Source organism: Gigantopelta aegis, chromosome 9, assembly GCF_016097555.1.
Source record: "Gigantopelta aegis isolate Gae_Host chromosome 9, Gae_host_genome, whole genome shotgun sequence".
Lineage (NCBI taxonomy): Eukaryota > Metazoa > Mollusca > Gastropoda > Neomphalida > Peltospiridae > Gigantopelta > Gigantopelta aegis.
The window spans coordinates 77,313,601-77,337,560 of record NC_054707.1 but is presented as its reverse complement, the minus strand read 5'-3'; the positions used below and the strand labels follow the sequence as shown (position 1 = coordinate 77,337,560).

The window sequence follows — 23,960 nt, the reverse complement described above, 5'->3', positions numbered from 1 at the left end:
TAATGTTAGTTTTTTTTGTTAAAGTATTATATCTTGCTTTGGTGAGGAGGGGACGCTTTTTAGCAAATTTGCGAAATTGGCCTCTGGAATATCCATTGACGTGTCATGTTTACATCTATGCTGGACAAGATTTATGATGAAATGTTATTACATTTTGTGAGTTTTTCTTCTAATTAGGTCCATTTGCTTCAGTTTACGTTATAAAAGTCATAAAAAAGTATGTTAAAAAAAATGCTTGTTGTATGCTAAAACAACAGCAACCTCATCGCCACTATCAGGGTGGGGCCTACTACTGAGGACTGACCCCAGGGCAGCAAAGGGGGCGTCACAGTTGGTCCTGATAAACTTCTGTCCATTAGAAAGTCTAGAATAAAAAAAACCCCAGATTTCCTGAACGTCCCCGAGTTTGAAGTTAATTCTCTGGTTACCATATTATAACATCATGTACAAATGTGAAATACAAGCTCAAATGCACTTTTTAAAAAGTCATGTGTGTTCGCTATAAACGGATATCGTCAAACGTATACGCTCCATGCGTCGCCTGTGCCGCCATAGCTCGGCAAAGCACAAACGACAGACTGTTGTCAGTTTCAGTTAACACGTGCATTTGCCGATTTCAAATTGTAGGGTTCGTCTGAAAAAATTAAAAGAGAAATCTTGCGCTGTACGAAGAACGTTCGGTTGAGGATACGGTACTAGAGGTTTTAGTTAAAACCGGTTTGATCTTGACAACGTATTATCGACAGTCGTAACTTCCTATTTCAGAACTGATATTTTATAAAGTGTTAGTAGAACTTTCAAAGTTTAGTTTGTATACTAGTAACACATTAATCATGTATATATTTTTAAAATAAAATATACTAAAGTAGACAATGAACGTTTTCACTTCTTAATTTTACGTGTTAAAATAGACAAATTCAAATAAATATTATTTCGTTTGGAAAGGGTAAAGTTGGGGGGGGGGGGGGGGGGGGGGATTGTATAACGACATCAAAGAAAGCATATTGATTTAATAATCATCCGACCCCATACAACTGTAAATAAAATGTGTTGAGTGCGTCGTTAAATAAAACATATCCTATCCTTCCTTCCATCTGTTGTTGGATGTCTAACATTTGGTAATTTTGACATAATCTTAGAGAGGAATCGGATGCATGTGCAGGGGGAGGGTATTGGAGGTCGAAACCCTTACTTGCCCAAGCTTAAAAAAAATTGAAATGTATTTTTTGGGAAGCATGGCCCCATATAAACTTCTATAACCCCAACCCCGCTGAAATCCCTGCACACACACCTTGGAAACCCGCTACATTTTGTTTTTAGCAAGGGATCGTTTATATGTACCAGAAAGAAAGAAAGAAATGGTTTATTTAACGACGCACTCAACACATTTTATGTTACGGTTATATGGCGTCAGACATATGGTTAAGGACCACACAGATTTTGAGAGGAAACCCGCTGTCGCATTTCCATGGGCTACTCTTCCGATTGGCAGCAAGGGATCTTTTATTTGCGCTTCCCACAGGCAGGATAGCACAAACCATGGCCTTTGTTGAACCAGTTATGGATCACTGGTCGGTGCAAGTGGTTTACACCTACCCATTGAGCCTTGCGGAGCACTCACTCAGGGTTTGGAGTCGGTATCTGGAATAAAAATCCCATGCCTCGACTGGGATCCGAACCCAGTACCTACCAGCCTGTAGACCGATGGCCTGCCACGACGCCACCGTGGCCGGTATTTATATGTACCATCCCACAGACAGGATATCACATACCATGGTCTTTTATATACCCGCCGATGGGGATCGATCCTAGACTGACAGCGTATTTCCCAAAAACACCTTTTTAGGTCTAAGTAATGAATAAAAATAACATATAGTCTTGAAAATTGTTACGTAAATCGAACACAGTATCCTCTTCCTCTACCCATAGAGCGTTAAGTAATTAGTAACACCCCCTTACATGTGTAACGCGTATGCCAACAGCTGGCCACTGTCAAAATTTCAAGGCAAATCCCCCACCCACCGACCCCTGGAAAGGCATTGTACCATACCTCTATGGATATAAATATGTTTTGGAGATATGAGACGACCCCTCAATCAAGACAGTCAAATTTGTTCAAAAATTGCGAAATCTCACGTGATCTCTTGTTGGGGAATTCTATACTTGTGATAAGCCAATGAAAACCGAGATCGGTACGAGCCCGTCAAAAGTGTCCCACTTTCAAAATACTGGCTTTGTTTTTGACCTGGATATCCAGCGTAGTGAAACCAATGCGAAGTGCGGCGTCATATATGCACCAAACGTAGTTGGATTTTCTGTTCTATATGCTTAAATAATAAAAAGATTCCGGATACTGTCGCTTTAACAGACTTGTTTTCATAAGACGTAGTATTGTCTGACCAGTAAATTCAACTAATTTCATTTGAACAACTATTGTTGACCTTGAAACATGTGCGGGGGTTCTACTAAAATTAGGATAATTTGTGTGCGGAAATTGTGCAAGTTTGGATTTCTAAGCTAGTCTCTGGAGTGGGAGTCCTTCTACAGGCGGTACAGGAGGGATGAAATAGCCCGTTACGAATCTATATGGGGAGTGACGGTCCTCCTAAGGACGAGTACCTGATAGTGGATCATGGAAGCAATCACTACTCTGCCTAAAACATCCCTTCGACTCTGCCTTGTGCATATATACAATTTTGATTATGGAATACGGTATAGCGACCACCAAGCTAAGGGCCGCAACTCTAAACGCGAAAACAAAAAAGTGACCCCGAATAGCTACATGTAGATTCCGGCTTTACGAACAATAACGACTGAATTAATCGTCAGAAATCGGTAGTGTTCGTAAACTAAGATGATGAATAAATGTGTTTACGTGACTCTAGCACCTTAGTTGTGGTGAAATTATTTTCCCAAATATAGGTTATCAATTTGTAACCATTTATCAGTCATAAACACCATTTATATGTATATGTTATTATGTGCAATATTTTAAAGAACCGATTTATGTCACTAACAAAAATTTAAACCGATGTAAGTAAAATAATTTAAGTAATTATGATTGACCGGGATTTTTATACCAAGGGTCATAACTTTGAAATTCTCGCCACTAATTTTAAGATTGTTTCTTTCATAGCGCACACATAATCTTAAACTTGCATACATATTGCAATTATAATCAAGACTGACTGATGCCAAAAATAAAATAAATAAATTGCAAAAAAGATTTAATGAGCATAAATTATTTTCAGTCTCGATTTTGCCTCATATTTGACTAAATACAGTTATGGGCCAAATATTTTCAGTGTGACAGTTGAAAAGCAAAAGTATAAATGTAATACATAAACATGACAATTTGGTAAATTTACAATGTGAAAATAAAAGACAAGTATGTACTTTAGATATACATTAAATAAAGGTATTGCAATTTGTTCACATATGAATATTTATAGTTCACATTTATTTATCTATAATTACCAAATTAATTTCCACCGACAGCCCATAACGACTCCATACTAATGTCTCTTGATCTAGTTGGTTTGTTCACCTCATAACAAAACAGCTTCAAAACGTGAATTGATATAAAAGTTAACAATGTTTATCGTCAGTTCAATATATTATCATTAAAATTAAAATGCTAACACTTGGCAGGAACAACATATGTACTGTGGCCAGAAGGAATGATGGTTAATTAGTTTTCAAGCCAATGTCCACTGTTAAAGCAAAATAAAGTTGCACTTTTCAATGCTTTATGTATGTCATATTAAAAATACTCTACACCAAATAATTGTTTACCTACCCTGGGTTTCTGCCAGAGGGTACGGAGGGTAAAATTACATGTATGTACCTGACACGGGGATTCTATAATTCCCGTAACTGAATAAAACACGATTATCAAAATGTCTCTCCTACTTGTATATCTATTAGATCTCTCTGTAACAGGCTGTTAAACCCTAGTATGGCTCGTCTCTAGGTATGATCAGAGATACGATCTTATATAAAGTATATATTATTATAGCACGTTTAGCTCACTAGAAACACAACAAAACACAATACACTTTGGAATCTGTATTAATCTACGCTGACAAATGTACAGCCGTAGTAGTTAATTAATAACAGCAATAATAACAACCCAGAACTGATCACTTAATTAGTTAATCTCTAGGTGTCTAGTTACACAATATGCGAATCACTTCACCGTTACACCACACCCACACGTGTGATAATTGAGAAACGCTTCCAGGAGAAGTTAATTAATAAAGGAATTACAACACCATTCCTAACTGGTTAATTTTTAATTACCCCTAACTACTCATTCAGTAACCTTGTAACACAGAATTAATACTGGTACCGATCACAATAAAGACAATAACCTACAGTGTACCTAGGTCGTCTAGGATGACTGGCTAAGCTTTATATTACCAAATACTCATATAATGTTAGAACAAGAAGTCTACGATTTACTTCGTCAGATGACCGAAGACACTGTCTAAAGAATATTGGTATAATACAGTATTAAATATTTAAAGTCACATCAATCACATCAAGGTTATACACAGAGCAGAAATGATATTTACCAAAGTCCAAACGGACTAACGTTCCCTCGGAGCCTTCCTATTCGTTCTCCTCGATATCTCTAAAACACTAGCTATTTATTATAAATCAGGATTTTGCCTGGGGGTACAAGGCGGTACCTCACGTATCATCTCATATTCTACCTCTTCTAGAGTCGGTATATTTCTCTCTGTTCGTCAGTCTGGCTGTCGCCAACCGCGAGCAATCTCCTGGCCATAAACAGCACTACCGGAGATATTACGTAACTACTAGCCACATGGCCTCCGCACCTGGCTGGGTGTGTATTAGGCGTACCGATCGAAGACCGTCGCGCAGAAGTATTACGTAACAAGTTGCCCACCTGGGCTTAAGTGCAATTAAACTGCACACGGCCCTCTAACACAAGTAAAATCGCCACAGGCGAAAACAAATTAAGAGCATGTACCGTCACAGTACCCAAAAAATCTCGGAAATTAATGGATATATTTTGTTTTAATTTTTAGATAGATTATAGTAAGAGAATTTCTGTTTAAAGATTGTAAAAGTGCATTAAATAAAATGTCCAATAAAAAAACTAACATTTCAAAACCATACGCCTTTGAATATATTTAGTTTTATTACGTATCCTCAAATTATTTTCTGGCAGAAAGCCTGCTACCTTTGGCAGAGGTTGAAACAATTGGTCGTCTAATTTTCGACTGTTACCATAAAATAAAATAATTAATCACTTTTGGCATCTAGCAATTTAAAGCAAAATTTACAATAGTTACCACTTGGAATAAGCATCATATATTATTTTGTTTTGTTTTACCTGTAATATATTTAAACCAGGAATTCCTTCTTCCTCCATGAATGATTAAAGAAAATAACACTGGATATATTGTAATTATTTTTGTTTTATTCCAATATATAACACGTGTTTTATGTCAGTATGTGGAGCAAACTACCTGAAACAGTTGGTTTGAAATCCTGAAGATAAAAGGAAATGGCTCCTAACCTCAGCCTCTACATATTATCTACATTTGTAAAGGTCTGTAGGAACGATATTTGAAGTGTGTGTGTGTGTGTGTGTGTGTGTGTGTGTGTGTTTGTGTGTGTGTGTGTGCGTGTGCGTGTGTGTGTCTCTAGTGAGGGCTATAAACTAGATTTTAATCGTTATATCATCTTTATTTATGTAGAGTAGTGAACATTTTAAACATACATTTTCGTCCTCAAGTGTAGGATGGAGAACAAGCCCCAAGGCCCGCCCTCTCCCACCCCAGCCCAGTCTTACGGGCCTGGTGTATTTTATATTAATAAATACAAGGAAGGAAATGGTTTATTTAACAACGCACTCAACACATTTTATTTACGGTTATATGGCGTCAGACATATGGTCAAGGACCACACAGATATTGAAGGAGGAAACCCACTGTTGCCACGTCATGGGCTACTCTTTTCGATTGGCAGCAAGGGATCTTTTATAGACACCATCCCATAGACAGGATAGCACATACCACGGCCTTTGATGTACCAGTCGTGGTGCACTGGCTGGAGCGAGAAATAACCCAATGGGCCCACCGACCGCGCATCAAGCGAGCGCTTTACCACTGGGCTACGTCTCGCCTGTAATAAATACAAAGACTACATAATGATATTGTCAATAAGACATATTAGTTGTAAAGTGATTGTCAGTATTTGCTTAATAATTAAAAATACACGGTTTAACCAAACACATTAAAACTTGGAAGATAACTGGTTAAGATAACAAAGAAAATTGTGCTAATTTTAGTTTTTTGTTAAAATATTATATCTTGGTTTGGTGAGGACGGGACGTTTTGTTTTGCAAATTTGCGAAATTGGCCTCTGGAATATCCATTGACGTGTCAAAAATATATGATGAAATATTATTACATTTTGTGTGTGTTTCTTCTGATTAGGTTCATTTGCTTCAGTTTACATTAAAAAAGTCATAAAAAATTATGTTTAAAAAAATGCTTGTTGTATGCTAATTTTACAGTATTTTAATTATCATATTTGGATTCTACGCATATTTTAAAATTAGAAATGATCTTAGTACATATAAGTATTTGCATGATTTAAATTTTTCACTCCATGTTCACTTTGGCGCGGAATGATCAACATGCGTTTTATTTATCGGTTCCTCGGTGGGTTTAGATGCTTCCAAAAAAAAAAAAAAATGATCCCAAAAGAGTTCGTCATACATATCTTGCAGTTCAGTTGCGATCGGTAGGTTAAGTCTGGAGGGGCTATGTGAAGTAACTGTTTCGGCCACTTTGGTCAGTCGGTACTTGGTAACTTGCCGCATGATACCAGCGCTTGTTCTTATATTGTACATGTTGTACGAACCAAGTGGCTGCACGATTGAAGTCACCCGTCAACCATCTCGCCCATCAATTTTCACTAAGTCATTTTAAAGTCGCACGCCCTAGTTTCAGCCCGCGAAAATTAATTCTAATTTTGGTTAATGTACAAAACTGTAACACACTTAGATCACGTTTTTATAAAATAGAGTGAAAAAGCAGGTTTTATATCGATAAATACCATGGGAATCCCCGTGACCCAATTACTTGAAATAATTTTGAAAGTTAGTATTCTGATGTCACCGGTAGATGTCGCTCGAAGCACAGAAATGCCTATGTCACGACAAATTTCCCAGAGTGCACACAGACTTGGGGTGCGTTCCTTTCACCTCTCCTGGGCATGTTCCAACTGTTCTGTCCTCTCCAGATATCGTAAGACTTATTGGTTTTAAGGGTTTGTAACGTTTTGTATTGAGATACTCACTTGTCTGAACTTTATTGTTAATGAAAATGTTCACGAACTGTGAAGAAAACCCTCACAAATGAACGACAAGCAAACGACAACAAATCGGATGTTGATTGCGCGAACCGTGCACGAGAAAACAAACCGAACCAAAATGATAACGGTCACGTGGTATACCAACGTCTGTGACGTTGAAACGGGACGTTCCCCTCTGAAAATAGATTAGACCATGTCTGCTCAACGTTTTTTCTCAGACGCGCGTGCGTTTTTAAGAAATACGAAAAATGCATTTTGTGGTATTACAAACACCAGGATTACCAGGATTACCAAAAAACACTTCAGGTAAATGGAAATGTTTATTCTAAATAATAAAATGTAAGTAAAGTGCAATTTTATTTGTGAGAAAATGGGTTTAATAGCGAAAAACAACGACGTAATGGTTAACAACTAGGGAGTGTCCCTTTAAAGGGACATTCCTGAGTCTGCTCCAATTTTTAAAGATGTTATCGACTAATAAAATATTTCTACGATTAAACTTATATATTAAATATATTTTCTTGTTTAGAATATTAGTGGCTGCATATTAAACGTGTTTCTGGTCGTTCTAATATTTGTAGTAGGTTAATTTTCATTTTATTTCCTAAAATAAATTTTTTCGTATGTACGAAATTATTTGAAGACAAAAGGATTTCTTACAAATATTAAGACGACCAGAAACACATTGAATATACAGACACTGATATTCTAAACAAGAAAATATATTTAATAGGTAAGTTTAATCGTAGAAATATTTTATTAGTCAGAAACATCTTACAATGCAGCAAACTCAGGAATGTCCCTTTAATATGACAACCCAAAAATATAAATATAAAATAATTATTTTTGATACAACGAACGTAAACGTTTTAATGTCATGTAATTTATGAATGGAAGAAAGTAGTTCCGTTGATCAGCTGACCGAGGTCGTGACCTCCGAAGAAGCATATTCCACAATGTGAAATACGATTTCTCTCACAGTTGTCTCCCACACTGCGGTGTAATATACAACATTTTTGTCATGTTAGCGTCGTAATCTCTGTATTGATTGATTGTAACACATTTTATTACATACCTATTCAATATTACTAAAGTGTTAAAGACATTTTCAAACCGTGTGATACATTTATTTTGTATCGCACATATGTGCGGTCTGGACCAGAACTTTTAAATGGGGAATTCCCTTTTTAATTTTTACTGCAGTCAACGCCTTTTATTTACTGACGTCATGTATGATTTACAAATTACGTCACATCGTATTTGAAACATTACACAAAGCTTCTTAACGTTAAAGCAATCCATGAAAGTAGTTTTGATCATAGATTTAGCAAAGTGTTGTTTTTTGTAAAACATGAAATAAGGATGTAATAAATACAGAACTTCACATACGTTATTTTCGCTTCCTATTTATTGCACTCGTTTATTTTGCGAAAGAACATACCAATCAACTGCCACGCGGGCTCGTGGTATATATTATTGCGCAAAATAAACTCGTGCAATAAATAGGAAGCGAAAAACAACGTAAGTGAAGTTCTGTATATGTATTGCTGTTTTGAAAACCAAATGGATTAGGCACAAGTTATACAACTTACTAGACCTTCTTCATAATACATATACGTCACGACAGTAATAGCGATTATTATACGAACTTGTGTGTCATACTGATTTTACGAAACGAATGTCAGGATTATTGACACGAGTTTCGTAAAATCAGTACGACTCACGCGCGAATATAATAATTTCTTTATTATCCACATTATACAAAATATAACTTTTATGAATAACAAGCTAGGAGCATGTCAAAACGTTTGAAACATTACTAAAGAGAGACGACGAAACAACGTCATTTTCCGAAATGATGTCATTTTTCATAAGCGTTTACACTGAGGAAGCCACATTAAGTTATGGCGTCGCTTCACAAAATTACGTCATTCGTGGTGCACGTGAAATCATTATGAAACACGTGGGTCATACTGATTATATTTCTCTGATTCTGTGGCGTAGGCAGGATTTTGTATTGGGGGGGGGGGGGGGAGTGGGGGGCACCTGGCAGCCAAGTAAACAATGATATCGAGTATGCCACTGAACACACCTAAATTTCCCTGGATTGGGGGGGGGGGGGGGGGGGGCCCCCCCCCCCCCCCCCCGCTACGCAATTGCGCTGAATATCTTGAACTATGTGGATAATAAAAATATTTATGCAATTTAAATATGAATAGAAATAAATATTATGCCATGGAAAGAAAGAAGGAAAGAAAGAAAGAAACAAAGATTATCTGTGTTCGATAATTAGACAGCACGTTTGCTACAATCAAAATAACAAAAACACAAACAAGCAGTCGTAATCTGACTACGTAGAGGCTATACACGAATATCCATAGATGGAACGAGAAATAGCCCTGTGTGCCACCGACGGGGATCGATCCCAGACCAACGAGCGCTTTACCACTGGGCTACGTCCCGCCCCCTATGTACTAATTAGTCCATTGGGCTATTTGTTTGCTCTAGCCAATGCACCACGACTGGTATATCAACGGCCGTGGTATGTGCTATCCTATCTGTGGGGTGGTACATATAAACGATTCCTTGCTGCTAACGGAAAAACGTAGCAGGTTTCCTCTCTAAGACTACATGTCAACATTACCAAATGGTTGACATCCAATAGCCGATGATTAATAAATCAATGTTCTCTAGTGGTGTCGTTAAACAAAACAACAACAACAACAACTTTATTTACTAATTAAGGGAAATGTTTTGGTTCATTTATGTATTGATTTTCTTGGAAAAATATTTATCTGTTGTCTTTTTCACTTAAAATACTTTTACCATTTAAAATGAATTGTAAATGTATTGCCTGAAATCTTTGCTATGAATTCCAGTGAATGCGTCTCTGCCTTTCATATAAAATGCATACAGTCTGTATAAAGTAAAACGATATAATATGGGATTGAATGTGGAATGTCAACAATGTGAGACTGAATATCACTTCCTGACACTGTGTGATCCGTTTTTGTGTTGACAACAATTCATGCGCAATGTTGCCGACCTCTGCTAGTCGTGCCTTTACTTTCATTCCGGAATTGAAAATCATATTTAATCTTTACAATTTGATCGCAGTTTGTTAACAAAACTTTTGGATTTACATTGATTACTTTTGAAAAAAATATTTGTTTATTGTAATATTATATACTTAGGGGATATCACTGTGTTTCGTTGTTTGTTGATTTGAATCCAAAAATTGTGTGATAAATCCTTATAGTTAACAACGAAATACAGTCATATTATCCCTATACCAATACTACACCTATTAGGAGTATCTGTTTATTAAAGAAATCCCACACATTTTAAAAAACCTAATTATCTATTCTCCTTACTTACGATATTCAATGAAAATGCTTGTAGTAAGTGAAATTATGACGTAATATATATATTATTTTCTTTCCTTTGACATGATGTAACTGACTCAGGAGCGAAGCAAATTGTAGTGTGTATTTTGAATATGATTTTTTGTAATACAGGATACACTAAAAATATTGTTTCCTTTGATGTTAATTTGTGTTGCAAAACGTATGCATATGATTGGAATTTACATTTGTGAAGTGGAGTTTCAACCTCATATTGAATTATTTCGAGCAATTCGCTTGGATTAATTTTGGCCAAGAACCACGTTGATGGGATAGGTCTACAAATTTATATCTTTTACTAACATATTTTCACTTATTGTTATTATAAATAAATAAAAAAATATTCATTTACGAAATGGTAAGCATTATTGTCAAAATGTTGCGATATTTTAAAGAAGTTAATGTTGTTTAAAATTGTGTTTACCAAATCGATAGTCATATCCATTTTGTTTTCTTTATCAATTTTATTGTCCCAAAAAGTATGTTCTAAACAAAAATGGTGTACTTCAGATTGTGATACAGTTATTTCTGCTGAACCTGCTTGTGCCATTTTGGGAACACAGACTAGAATAGCAGGCAATATGACACATGATCGAATTGACTGCAGCGATCGATCAGGGACCGGACCTTACTCGGGGAGGATGGGTATTCATTACTGCTAACGAAGTCTTAAAACTTACAGTGGCACGAAATAATAATAAAATAATAACAATAACAATAATAATCTGAAGTTAGTAATATTTAAAAAAATATTTATAACAACCAGACCCGTAGCCAATAGGGGGTCGGTCGCCCCCCCCCCCCCCCCCCCCCCACGGTTTTTTTTTTAATTGTTTTTTTTTATCAATATGGCCCCGGACCCCACTAAGCAACTCGGGCGCTTCGTGCCTCACCATAAGCCTAAACGACCCTCCCCTCACAATCCTGGTTACGGGCCTGACAACGTTTAAAATTCAATGGAAGGCACGGAATTAATATATTAGCAAAAACACCACACATGAGGCCAAATAACAGCATATCGGACGAGTTCTCCGAATTTTGTCATCGTGATAAATCATGGTTGCCCATGACAGCGTATATTTATCGTCCGATTTATCACAAAAATTAACCAATGGCCACAAGTCTTACATGACAGTTGTATTAGAATAATAAATGGATGGATGGATGGATAAATCAATCAATAAAATACGACTACCACGATGTTAAGGTAGAGTTGTTTTCTTAACGTTATTATTCATGAAACTTTTGTTGACTAGTTTTATTTAGGGCACTTGATGACAATAGCATTCATCTCAAATCAAATAGGCCATACATATTACTTGGTTTTCCGAGTTAAGCTGACGATAACTACTGAAGCATTGCTGGTTAGAATTGGTCTGTTCAGTATTGGCCTGTTCAATGGTGCATAGACAAAAGCTGTTGGACATTCATAATGTTGTATTGACATTATGAATCAAACCTTTTCTTTAAAAGCCATTTGGTCCACTAGGCGTTAGTTTTGAACTGCATTCATATACGTGTACTAAATACGTTTTCAAGTCATATAAATCGGTCATTATTTCGTCGAAATAAATATAAATATAAATATAAGTATACTACATTACCATAATACATTATACATATATGCATTTATTTTAATTTGACTCAACACTATAAAGTGCTTAAATATACAACTGGATATATAATTCATATATCTCAGTTATATTAAATAATCATTAATTTAAAAAGTAATAATAATAATAAAACTATTTTCATTCCATAGGTGATGAATACACTTTGCCATATATCTTTTTAAAAATTCCATGTGCTGGAAGTTCAGTTGGCATGATTTGAGAATAGGACTTTAGGTGAAATTTTGTCTGGGGTTTGAGGCAGAAAGGGTGAGCAATAGCCATGACATTGAGATATATTTATCGATAAAAATCCATGTGGTTTGTGTCTTAAGACACAATAATTGTTCGATCAAGTCTTTTTTTAAACATAATTTTGACTGCCATGTGCAGATATACGAATTTTATAAACGGAATATGCCTTTGTCATTCCGAATTAATGATTGGAGACTTGTGAGCGAGAAATCAGTTTAGTGTTTTCTCGATGGTACTGTGAATCCACCGCGACTTGACAACGACGTCATCAGTTGGTTTTATTTAACGACACCACTAGAACACGTTGATTAATTACTCATCGGCTATTGGATGTCGAGTATTTGATAAATCTGACACGTAGTCATCAGAGCAAACCCGCTACAGGTTTCCTAATGCAGCAAGGGATCTTTTATATGCACTTTCCTAAAGACAGTAGGCCTATTTTGAGGCAGCCTTCTGTATTATGTAAACCTCGAAACATAGTGTGTCATTTCAATATAGACTTAGTCAAGTTTATTTTGCAATATCGGTCTCTTTCTTTTTCACAATTATGAACACAGACGTTCAGAGAAGCAGTCGAAGCCAGATTGATAACAGAGTTTTAGTCAAATGACTGGGTGTATTTTTCACAACAGGTAGAGTGTATCGTAAGTCATATTATTTTCTTTTTCCATAACACTACATGTATATCGGTATCGGTAATACAGGGCGGTACCCTGATCAAAATCCTAAGAGGGAGGGGGGGGGGGGGAGGAGGCACTACTTTTCATAAACAAATGAAACACTATACAAATTAAACCCTGAGATGTATATGCTATTTTCTGGAATAATAAAAAAAGATTCTCAGAGGGGCAACTACCCCCCCCCCCCCCCCCCTCCGGAGGGTACGGCACTGTAATAGTACGCACCACAGGTTTGATGAGCTTTAAAAAAAAGATTTGATCTCTTCCGACAATCCTACCTTTTGTACGTTGGTATTACCTCCATCTTAAAATCACGCCCGGAATTAGGTTACAAGACATACAGGTGATATACCTCACCGAGCAGGGATGGCCATGTTAGTGGCTATATCTTTACAAAGAATTCACACTAATGTATGAATTGTACGTTGCGTACAGATATATGCACCTGATAAATGTGTTCATGACTATGACTTTTTAAATAAAGATCATAAATACATTATGGGTAAAAAGATACAAAGTAATAGGAAATTACTAGTCAAGATTAATAACTTGAATGTCACGCTGGGCGATTGTGGTAATATGGGTATACAATGACAATGTTATACTCAAAGGTTCATTGAGAGCAATTTCCTCAGTGCGTCACATGACCTACAGTCAGCCTTTTCCCTCACCTCAAACCACATAAGTGGGTTAGGTTTACCCTTCTGGTGTCTTTAGCACTCTTCTGATGAAATAAAAACATCACGTAATTTTGCAGGAAAATGAAGACCATTCTGTTTCTAGCAATATTTGCCGGTAAGTTTCTTTTTTTGTTGGTGTTTACTGGGTTAACATTGTCCTGTTGGTGTCTTGTTACAAAGACTAATAAGCAAATAAATCAGTAATTCGTTCACTTGTAAATGTTGAAAAAGCCGTTGACTTCCTTTCATGGAACTTCTTAGAAAAAGGTTTAGCTTATTTTAAATTGAGCTCGTCAATTCAGAAATAGATAACAGCTTTCTATAATTAATGTGAATCGTGTTTATCCATGAATGGTAATATTACTGAGCGCATTAAAGTTGGCAGAGGATGTATATTATATATATATATATATATATATATATATATATATATTTGTTTTTTGTGTTGGAATTCTTGGGACCTTGGTGTAAAATAAAATATATAAAAATGATTGAGATAAACGGTAATGAATTTAAAATATCAGTTTGCCAATGACATAACCATACTATTAAATTGGAGAAAAAAAAACCTGTCCCAGCATCTATGGAAACATTACAATATTTTACAAATATCTCGTGTCTAAACTTTAATGTAGATAAAACAAAATAAGATTAGACAAAAAACGAAATGATCATAGAATTTTATTTTCCAAAATATAGATTATAATGGACTACTGAATTGACAGTTATTGATGTACAATTTTCTACTATTCTATATCAAATAGAAGAACTAAACTATAATGCAATGCTACAAGAAACGAAAAAGTGGACAGCCACTTTTGGAACCTTGAAAGCGTCCCTTTTGCCATGTAACATAGTTTCGCTTTGAATCCCTATCTTTATACCGAGGTAGGAAACTGATTTAATACCTGCAGATATTTCTTTTATTTCTAACTCTTGTCGGTAAATCAATGGAAGATAATTTGTAATCCTACTGTAAGCGAATGATTATAACATTATGATTATATCAATATAGCGGAAAGTAAAGTTAAACGTTTTAGCCAGATTCCTTTGTTTTGATTTAACCAGATTCATAGGCATAGAGAAACAAATCGGCGAGTAGGGGAGCACAGTTGATGCCAGTGGGGAATCCTATTTCCTGTCTATATGTCCTATCCCCAAATTTGACATATACAACGAGGAAGTCCAACATATCACATATGTTTGTCTCGGTATACTTTAATTTGGATTTACTCTAGGTTTTTATGAACTGTCCAGTTCGTAGAAGACAGTTATGTATTTATATCTTCGTTCACCGTTTTTTTGTAACAAATGACCCATTGATTAAAGAATGGAGTTTCTTCTTAAGTCAAAATGCAAAAAACCAACAACTAACGTCAACTGGATTCCAAAATGGTCTGAACATATCGCTGAGTATATTTCTACACTAAATAATAGAGGAATCAAGTTTGTAGGACAGTGTAATATTTAACAAAACTAATTGTATTATATTATTAAGTATTATATTAATTTGTGTTTCATTTATTGGTAAATTATATTGATACACACACACACACACACACACACACACACACACACACACACACGCGCGCCCGCGCACGCGCACACACACACATGTGGACATGTATATATAATTGTTTTGCAGATTTATAATATTAATACGTAGGTAACCTTTTTGTAACACGTTAGCTTTTTTATTCTTATATGTTTATTTTATCAATATGTATCAATTGTATTTTGTATACTAGATTGTGTTTTATTGCGAAAAATAACATCAATCACGACCAAAATGTTTTATTTAAAAGAATATGGCATATGTACCATTTGTCTTGTGGTTAACTTTAGTTAGGTTTAATAGATTTCCTTTACATGCCACAGCTAATACTCTTTTCACTGTCTGAAATATATATTTACATAAGTAGATCTGAGAAGTCAAACTAAGTTTAAGTAATTAACTATAACAATATTTCGTCAGCCAGCGCTTAACAGTTACTCTCTTTATATCTTATTCACTTGAGACAAAATGTAGTAACTGGAGAGAGAGAGAGAGAGAGAGAGAGAGAGAGAGAGAGAGAGAGAGAGAGAGAGAGAGAGAGAGAGAGAGAGAGAGAGAGAGAGAGAGAGAGAGAGAGAGAGAGAAAACAGACAGTGGGGACGGAATGAGAAGCCTCACTGTCGCCACATAAGCTGTAAGGGGGGGGGGGGGGGGGGAGTTGGGAAGTTTCTCAAAAATACAATAGAGCATACTACGGCATTTGATATAGCAGTCGTGGAGAACTGATAGGGGCGTGACAACCGTGGACAATCGATCCTACGTCCTTTCGCACCTCAAGAGACAGGACAGTACATTCCACGGCCTTTGATGTACCAGTTATATTAGACACTAAATAGTCGGAGTTTAAAATGCATTCGTTCAAATAACATTGTGACGGTACATGCTCTTAATTTCTTTTCGCCTGTGGCGATATTAATTGTGTTAGAGGGCCGTGTGCAGTCCAATAAGCACTTAAGCCCAGGTGGACACTTGGTTACGTAATACCTCCGCGCGACCGTACCTTCTAATACACACCCAGCCAGGTGCGGAGGCCATGTGGCTAGTAGTTACGTAATATCTCCGGTAGTGCTGTTTATGGCCAGGGGATTGCTCGCGGAATGGCGACAGCCAGTCTGACGATCAGAGAAAAATATACCGACTCTGGTCGAGGTGGAAACTCACATGATAAGATTCGGTGCCGCGATGTACCCCCAGGCGATATTCGATTTGTAATAAATAGCTAGTGTTTTAGAGTTATCAGGAGAACGAAATAGGAAGGCGTCCGGGGGGAACGTTAGTCCGTTTGGACTTTGGTAAATATATTATTTCTGCTGTGTTGTATAACCTTGATGTGATTGATGTGACTTTAAATATTTTAATACTGTATTATACCAATATTCTTTAGACAGGGTCTTCGGTCATCTGACGAAGTAAATCGTAGTCTTACTGTTCTATATTTATATATTAAATTTATATTTATATATTTATCCTAGAAGACCTAGGTAAACTGTAGGTTATTGTCTTTATTGTGATAGGTACCAGGATTAATTCTGTGTTACAAGGTTACTGAACGAGTAGTAAGGGTTAATTAAAAATTAACCAGTTAGGAATGGTGTGACGGAACATGCGCTTAAATTTGTTTCGCCTGTGGCGATTTTAATTGTGTTAGAGGGCCGTGTGCAGTTCCTAATGCACTTAGCCCAGGTGGGCAACTTGTTACGTAATACTTCGCGCGATCGGACATTCCAATATGCACTTAGTCCCGCTGTGGAGACCATGTGGCGAGTAGTTACGTAATACCTCTGCGAGTGCGGTTTTTACAACCGTGATTTTGGCGACTAAGGCGTCAGTAAGTCTGACGATCAGAGAGAAATATAGCGACTCTAGTAGAGGTGAATATCAGATGATAGGGGGAGGTACCGCCTTGTACCCCCAGGCGTTTTCTGATTTTGGAATAAATAGCTAGGATTTAGAGATATCGAGGAGAACGGAAAAGGAAGCTTCCTGGGAACGTTAGTCCGTTTGGACTTTGGTAAATATCATTTTCTGCTCTGTGTATAACCTTGATGTGATTAATGTGACTTTAAATATTTTAATACTGTATTATACCAATATTCTTTAGACAGTGTCTTCGGTCATCTGACGAAGTAAATCGTAGACTTTTTGTTCTAACATTATACGAGTATTTGGTAATATAAAGCTTAGCCAGTCATCCTAGAAGACCTAGGTACACTGTAGGTTATTGTCTTTATTGTGATCGGTACCAGTATTAATTCTGTGTTACAAGGTTACTGAATGAGTAGTTAGGGGTAATTAAAAATTAACCCGTTAGGAATAGAGCTGTAATTCCTTTATTAATTAAGTTCCCCTGGAAGCGTTCCTAAATTATCACACGTTACTGAACGAGTAGTAAGGGTTAATTAAAAATTAACCAGTTAGGAATAGAGTGGTAATTCCTTTATTAATTAACTTCTCCTGGAAGCGTTTCTCAATTATCACACGTGTGGGTGTGGTGTAACGGTGAAGTGATTCGCATATTGTGTAACTAGACACCTAGAGATTAACTAATTAAGTGATCAGTTCTGGGTTGTTATTATTGCTGTTATTAATTAACTACTACGGCTGTACATTTGTTAGCGTAGGATAATACAGATTCCAAAGTGTATTGTGTTTTGTTGTGTTTCTAGTGAGCTAAACGTACTATAATAATATATACTTTATATAAGATCGTATCTCTGATCATACCTAGAGACGAGCCATACTAGGCTTTAACAGCCTGTTACAGAGAGATCTAATAGATATACAGTTAGGAGAGATATTTTGATAATCGTGTTTTATTCAGTTACGGGAATTATAGAATCCCCGTGACAAATGGTGTTGTAATTCCTTTATTAATTAAGTTCCCCTGGAAGCGTTTCTCCATTATCGCACGTGTGTGTGTTAGCGTTTCTCAATTATCACACGTGTGAGTGTTGTGTCACGGTGAAGTGATTAGCATACTGTGTAAACTAGACACCTAGAGATTAACTAATTAAGTGATCAGTTCTGGGTTGTTATTATTGTTGTTATTAATTAACTACTGCGGCAGTACATTTGTCAGCGTAGGTTAATACAGATTCCAAAGTGTATTGTGTTTCTGTTGTGTTTTCTAGTGAACTAAACGTGCTATAATAATATATACTTTATATAAGATCGTATCTCTGATCATACCTAGAGACGAGCCACAGCGGGTATAACTGCCTGTTACAGAGATATCTAATAGATATACAGTTAGGTGAGATATTTGGACAATCGTGTTTTACTCAGTTACGGGTATTATAGAATCCCCGTGACAAACATTTATTTTCTACCTGAATCACCATTTGGCAAATGTCCAAAAAATTATCAATAGGATAGTTATCAATAGGAATATTTTGGAACCAGCATAACACAAGTAACTAGGTTAATGTATATCATTCGCAGTAGTTATTTAATTTAATGCCAAGTAAATGTTATTTAATATGATGCCATAGCTGTGGTAGCAAGGTACCTTTGACAATATTATACTCAATGGTTCCTTAGGAACAGGTTCTTCAGAGCATTACCTCACTGAGTCAGTTTTTTGTTGTTGTTGTGACGGTATTATTATTATTATTATTATTTATTTTTTGGGGGGGGGGGGGAGGGGGGTATTATTCTTTAAATTATTATTATTATTATTTTATTTTTTTTGTTATATATATTGTTTGTTTGTTGTTTTCTAAGAAATATTTAAGCAGTTTAAGTTTACCCTCTTGATATCATTGGCTATTTTCCGTTGAAATAAAAATGTTATGTAATTTCTGCCTGAAAAAAAGAAGCCATTCTGTTTATGGCAATATTTGCTGGTAAGTTTCTTTGTTGTATGTGTTTACTGGGTTAAGATTGCCTTGTTGGTGTCTTGCTGCACAGACTGAAAATCAGTAATGTGCCATTTGCCATGTAGTTAACCTTAATTAAGTGTAATAGATTTGTCTTTAAATGTCATGACTAATACATTCACTCTCCTTAAGTTTTAGTGGCGCAACGTAGTCCAGTAGTAAAGCGTCCGCTTCGTGCGAGATCGGTTAGGAATCGATCGCCGTCGGTAGGCTCATTGGGATATTTCTCGTTCCAGCCAGTGCACCACGACTGGTATATCAAAGGCCGTGATATATGCTACCCTATCCGTGGGATGGTGCACATAAAAGATCTCTTGCTACTAGTGAACAAATGTAGCGGGTTTCCTCTCTAAGACTATATGTCAAAATTACCAAATGTTTGGCATCCAATAGTCCATAATTAATAAATCAATGTACTCTAGTGGTGTCGTTAAACAAAATAAACAAACAGACAATAATTCTTCCTGTTTTAATTTTATGAATTATTTCTTTATCAGAGAAAGTAAAAGAGGGAAAGCCTGAGAAAAAGAGAATTAGGGGTGGAGGGACGTGAGAGACATAGGAAACTCGTTGACGCCAATTAGACTATTTCTTTTTTCTTGTATTATTTCTATTGTTGGGGCTATTGACTGTTCCTACTGAAAAACAGCAAGTGTTCTTTCATAGCAACCATTTATAGACAGAACACAACATACTACGGCTTTCGATACAGCAGTTGTGGGGAACTGATAGCCTACCGTAGAGACGAGACCACCGAGGACATTAGATCTTAAGACCTTTAGCATCTCAGGCAAGAAAAGTGACTTTTTTCTGGGGAAATCTTCACTGTAGAAAGTGTTATCTTCACTGTAAGAAAGCTGGAACTATTTTCCTGCTGGCATTTTAAAAATAAAGGTAAATTGCCAAAAGTTATATAATAAATAGAAAAGTTAATGTTTTTTGTCAAATATGATTTATATCCTCTATATATAACATATCTATGCAAGTCGTGTACATAGAAGATCGGCAATGAAAAGTTTAAATAATCCACATGAAATTAGAGTAGGTAGGTAGGCAGGCTCTTAAAACAAATTAGGTAAATTATTTAGGGTAGGTTAAAATTTGTTTTGTTTAACGACACCACTAGAGCACATCGGCTATTTGATGTCAAACATTTGTTAATTTACTCGTAGTCTTAAAGGAATTCGCTGCATTTTTACATTAGCAACTAGGGATCTTTTATATGCATTTTCCTACATATCACGGTCTTTGATATGCTAGTCGTGATGCACTGTTTGGCACGGGAAAAACAATCGGAGAATAGGTCCACTGAAGTGGTTCGATCATACGAACCTCGTATGAGCTCTACTGAATGAATTAGATGATATCCCATCCCCCTTGTTATTACTCGTGTGCTTCGTATGATTTTTATTAACTCGGTTATGTTGAACCATGTAGATAATACATAGAGCGACTCGTGAGATATGATTGCAAACTTCAATTGATGAGATATAAATCATATTTGACAGAAACATGAAATTTTCTATTTATTATATAACTTTTGGCAATTTACCTTTATTTTTAAAATGCCAGTAGCAAAATAGTTCCGGCTTTCTACAGTGACGATAACACAGTTTAGAGTGAAATTTTCACTCTAAAATGTGTTATCGTCACTGAGTGACTGATAACACTTTTATTTCACTGATATTTTAAGATATTTCACTAAATGTTATATAATAAATAGCAATATCACACGTACGATAGCAAGAACAACTGAACATTGGGCGGCGTATTTTCATTGTGGTCCTATGTCAAAGTTGAAACTACAATAATATTTTATTTATAGATTTATTTGTAATAAATAACTACAAATTAATCGATCTCATGCATAATCTTTCCATAATTAACTCAAGAATAATATTGTTTAAAGACTTCTACTGGATGACAAGAAGATTTTTCAAATAATTTGTGGCTAAATATAGCTTGGTCACTATCTTTGTTTCTTTGTCAGTTATCTGCAAAGAATTATGGAAAAACACTTAGTGTGTTGAATGTTTACGCATAAAACTAGTGACGTCACTCTCAAGAATCCTCTCTAAAATACTCTCATTTTTCTACTAGTAAATGGAATTATTTGGTTATAATTTTTACAGGCATATAGCCGAAGTTATAAACTTTATGTTTCAAAGCAAATTTGTTTTAATATTTTGGTGGGAACCTCCATTATTGTATTTTTGACCTTTAAGGTATATATATAGCGAGACAGCAAATGTTTCTTAAATTTAATTATTTTTATTACAATTTATTAATATTCATGTATATGGCCACAAGATTCATATACATGTGACTAAAGGCAAAATAATTATTAAACACCCTGGAAAAACAAACACAAAAAATATTTAAATTGAAAAGTTTTTATAGTTATATGTCTAGTCTGACATCTAACAATAACACAGAGTATTAAATAAATTAGTATGACAATACACACAAAGAAGTCGGATTAACATATGAATAAGCATGTTTCGATGTGTGCACCCACATGCTGCTCAATGTTTCCAATTTTAGTCCTACAAAGTATTCGACATGGGTGTGAAAGTTTTTATGGGTTTACTTTGTGGTAACATTAGCATCATCAGGTCACAACCGGTGTCTATCTATTCAATCTCGTTTGTGCTCATTGCTATGCAAATGAGATATCAGTATTAAATTATCAGCTACACGTTGGCCTAAATTCGTCCTTTGATATACCAGTTATATTACATTTTCATTTCAACTTATTTTAGTGCTTATATCCATTTAAGGTTCAAGCACGGTGTCCTGGGCACACACCTCAGCTTTCTGGGTTGTCTGTCCAGGACAATGGATTAGTTGTTAGTTGGACAGACAGCCCAGAGGTGTGTGCCGAGGACAGCGTGTTTGAACCTTAATTGGATATAAGCACGAAAATAAGTTGAAATGAATGAAATGGAGTCACATAGCTGGTCATTGCGTTTGAAGTTGACCTAGATAATGTAGAAAATCGAGCGTAACGAAACGATAGCGGTGTGGTGGGCCGTATATGTATCAAACAGAACTGGATAGTCTATTCTAAATATATATATATCACAGGGACTGCAGCTTTAACTTGTTGAACAAACATGCCTTTCCTTCCTTGTCCCAGAATCACCATCTGGCAAATATCCAAACGGTTATCAATAGGAATATTCTTGAACCAATATAGCATAAATAACTAAGTTAATGCCTTTGGTTCGCAATAGTTATTTAATACAATACCCTGGTATACATTTATGTTTATTTCGTAAATTGATTGATTATTGGCTGGATTTTCAACGAAGCGTGGGTAGAAAAACAAACAGTTGTTGCTAGGAAATAGTAATCAGTGTAAACACGCATGTGTTTTATAAGTCGTTAACTTTATTGTGAAGAACTGACAGAGCATAATAATGTATAGCACGCGCCAACGAATCGTCGTTGTTGACAACGTCTCTGCACATTGTTCGGTCAAAAGGGTGTCTTTGTCCGCGTTCAGTCGATGTAGTGCGAACGTTTGCCTCGAATAGGGGGAAGTTCAACTGACCGTTTGTCATTATCGCTTGATAGACTGATTTTTACGCTGCACGTTAAACCGAATTACCATTTCGGGAACCAGTCAATTCAATTCTTTATTCACCGTAAGTATAGCGGCTTATTGGTATGAACAAACAACAATACTAGTAAACATACATGTACATACAATTAGGATAATAAATAGAACACACACACACACACACACACACACACACACACACACACACACATGTACATATATATTCTCAATAAGGAGAATGTAAATTATAGTTTTATAGGTAGAGTATTATATACAAATTGACATTCAAATGCAACATATTATATATCTTGATAATTCCAGTATATTTAGACTAAGGAAGTTCGAATGCTTTAAATATATATTTTCCCAATTTACACAATATATTTTTGTTTTTACTGGTCAGCAACTGTATAAACTTTAGCATAGATGGCCTATTCCAGTAGTATTTCTTTATATAATTTTCTCTTAAATCTCTGTACAATGTACATATTAATACAAAATGATATTCATCTTCTACATCTCCGCTATTACAATAAATGCATACTCTATTGGGACGACTTATTTTCTTATATCTACCAGTTTCTATTGCCAAAATATGTGAAGATAGCCTTAATTTCGTAATACATGTTTTATAAATATCAGGTATAGGTTTGACCAAGTATTGTTGAGTTTTTAAGTCTTCGACCAAGTATCTATACAAATTGCCGCATTTCACAGATGTATTTATCTGATGGTAAAGATTCTGCAATGCTTGGTCAAAAATCCTTTGTTTAATTAGTGATAAATAATACATCGTACTTTCTACCAGATGATCCTGATTGTCCCAAATATAACCAAGCCCCAACTCTTGAAATGTTTTCTTAATAAAAAATACCCAGTTATTTTTATAGACGCAGCTAGATTTCATCTCACTATACATTGTACTCATTATACAATTATCAGTTTTGATCAGTTTGAACCAATATTTCATCATA

General features: G+C 35.7%; 1 long non-coding RNA gene across 1 annotated transcript in view; it reads left to right on the top strand.

Moving 5' to 3' along the window:
- Positions 1-23,960, top strand: part of LOC121380491 — a 53,967-nt gene that overhangs the window by 10,838 nt on the left and 19,169 nt on the right. The window contains exon 2 of the long non-coding RNA XR_005958949.1: positions 14,066-14,103. This is a non-coding gene — a long non-coding RNA (uncharacterized LOC121380491). The remainder of the gene's footprint in view (positions 1-14,065; positions 14,104-23,960) is intronic.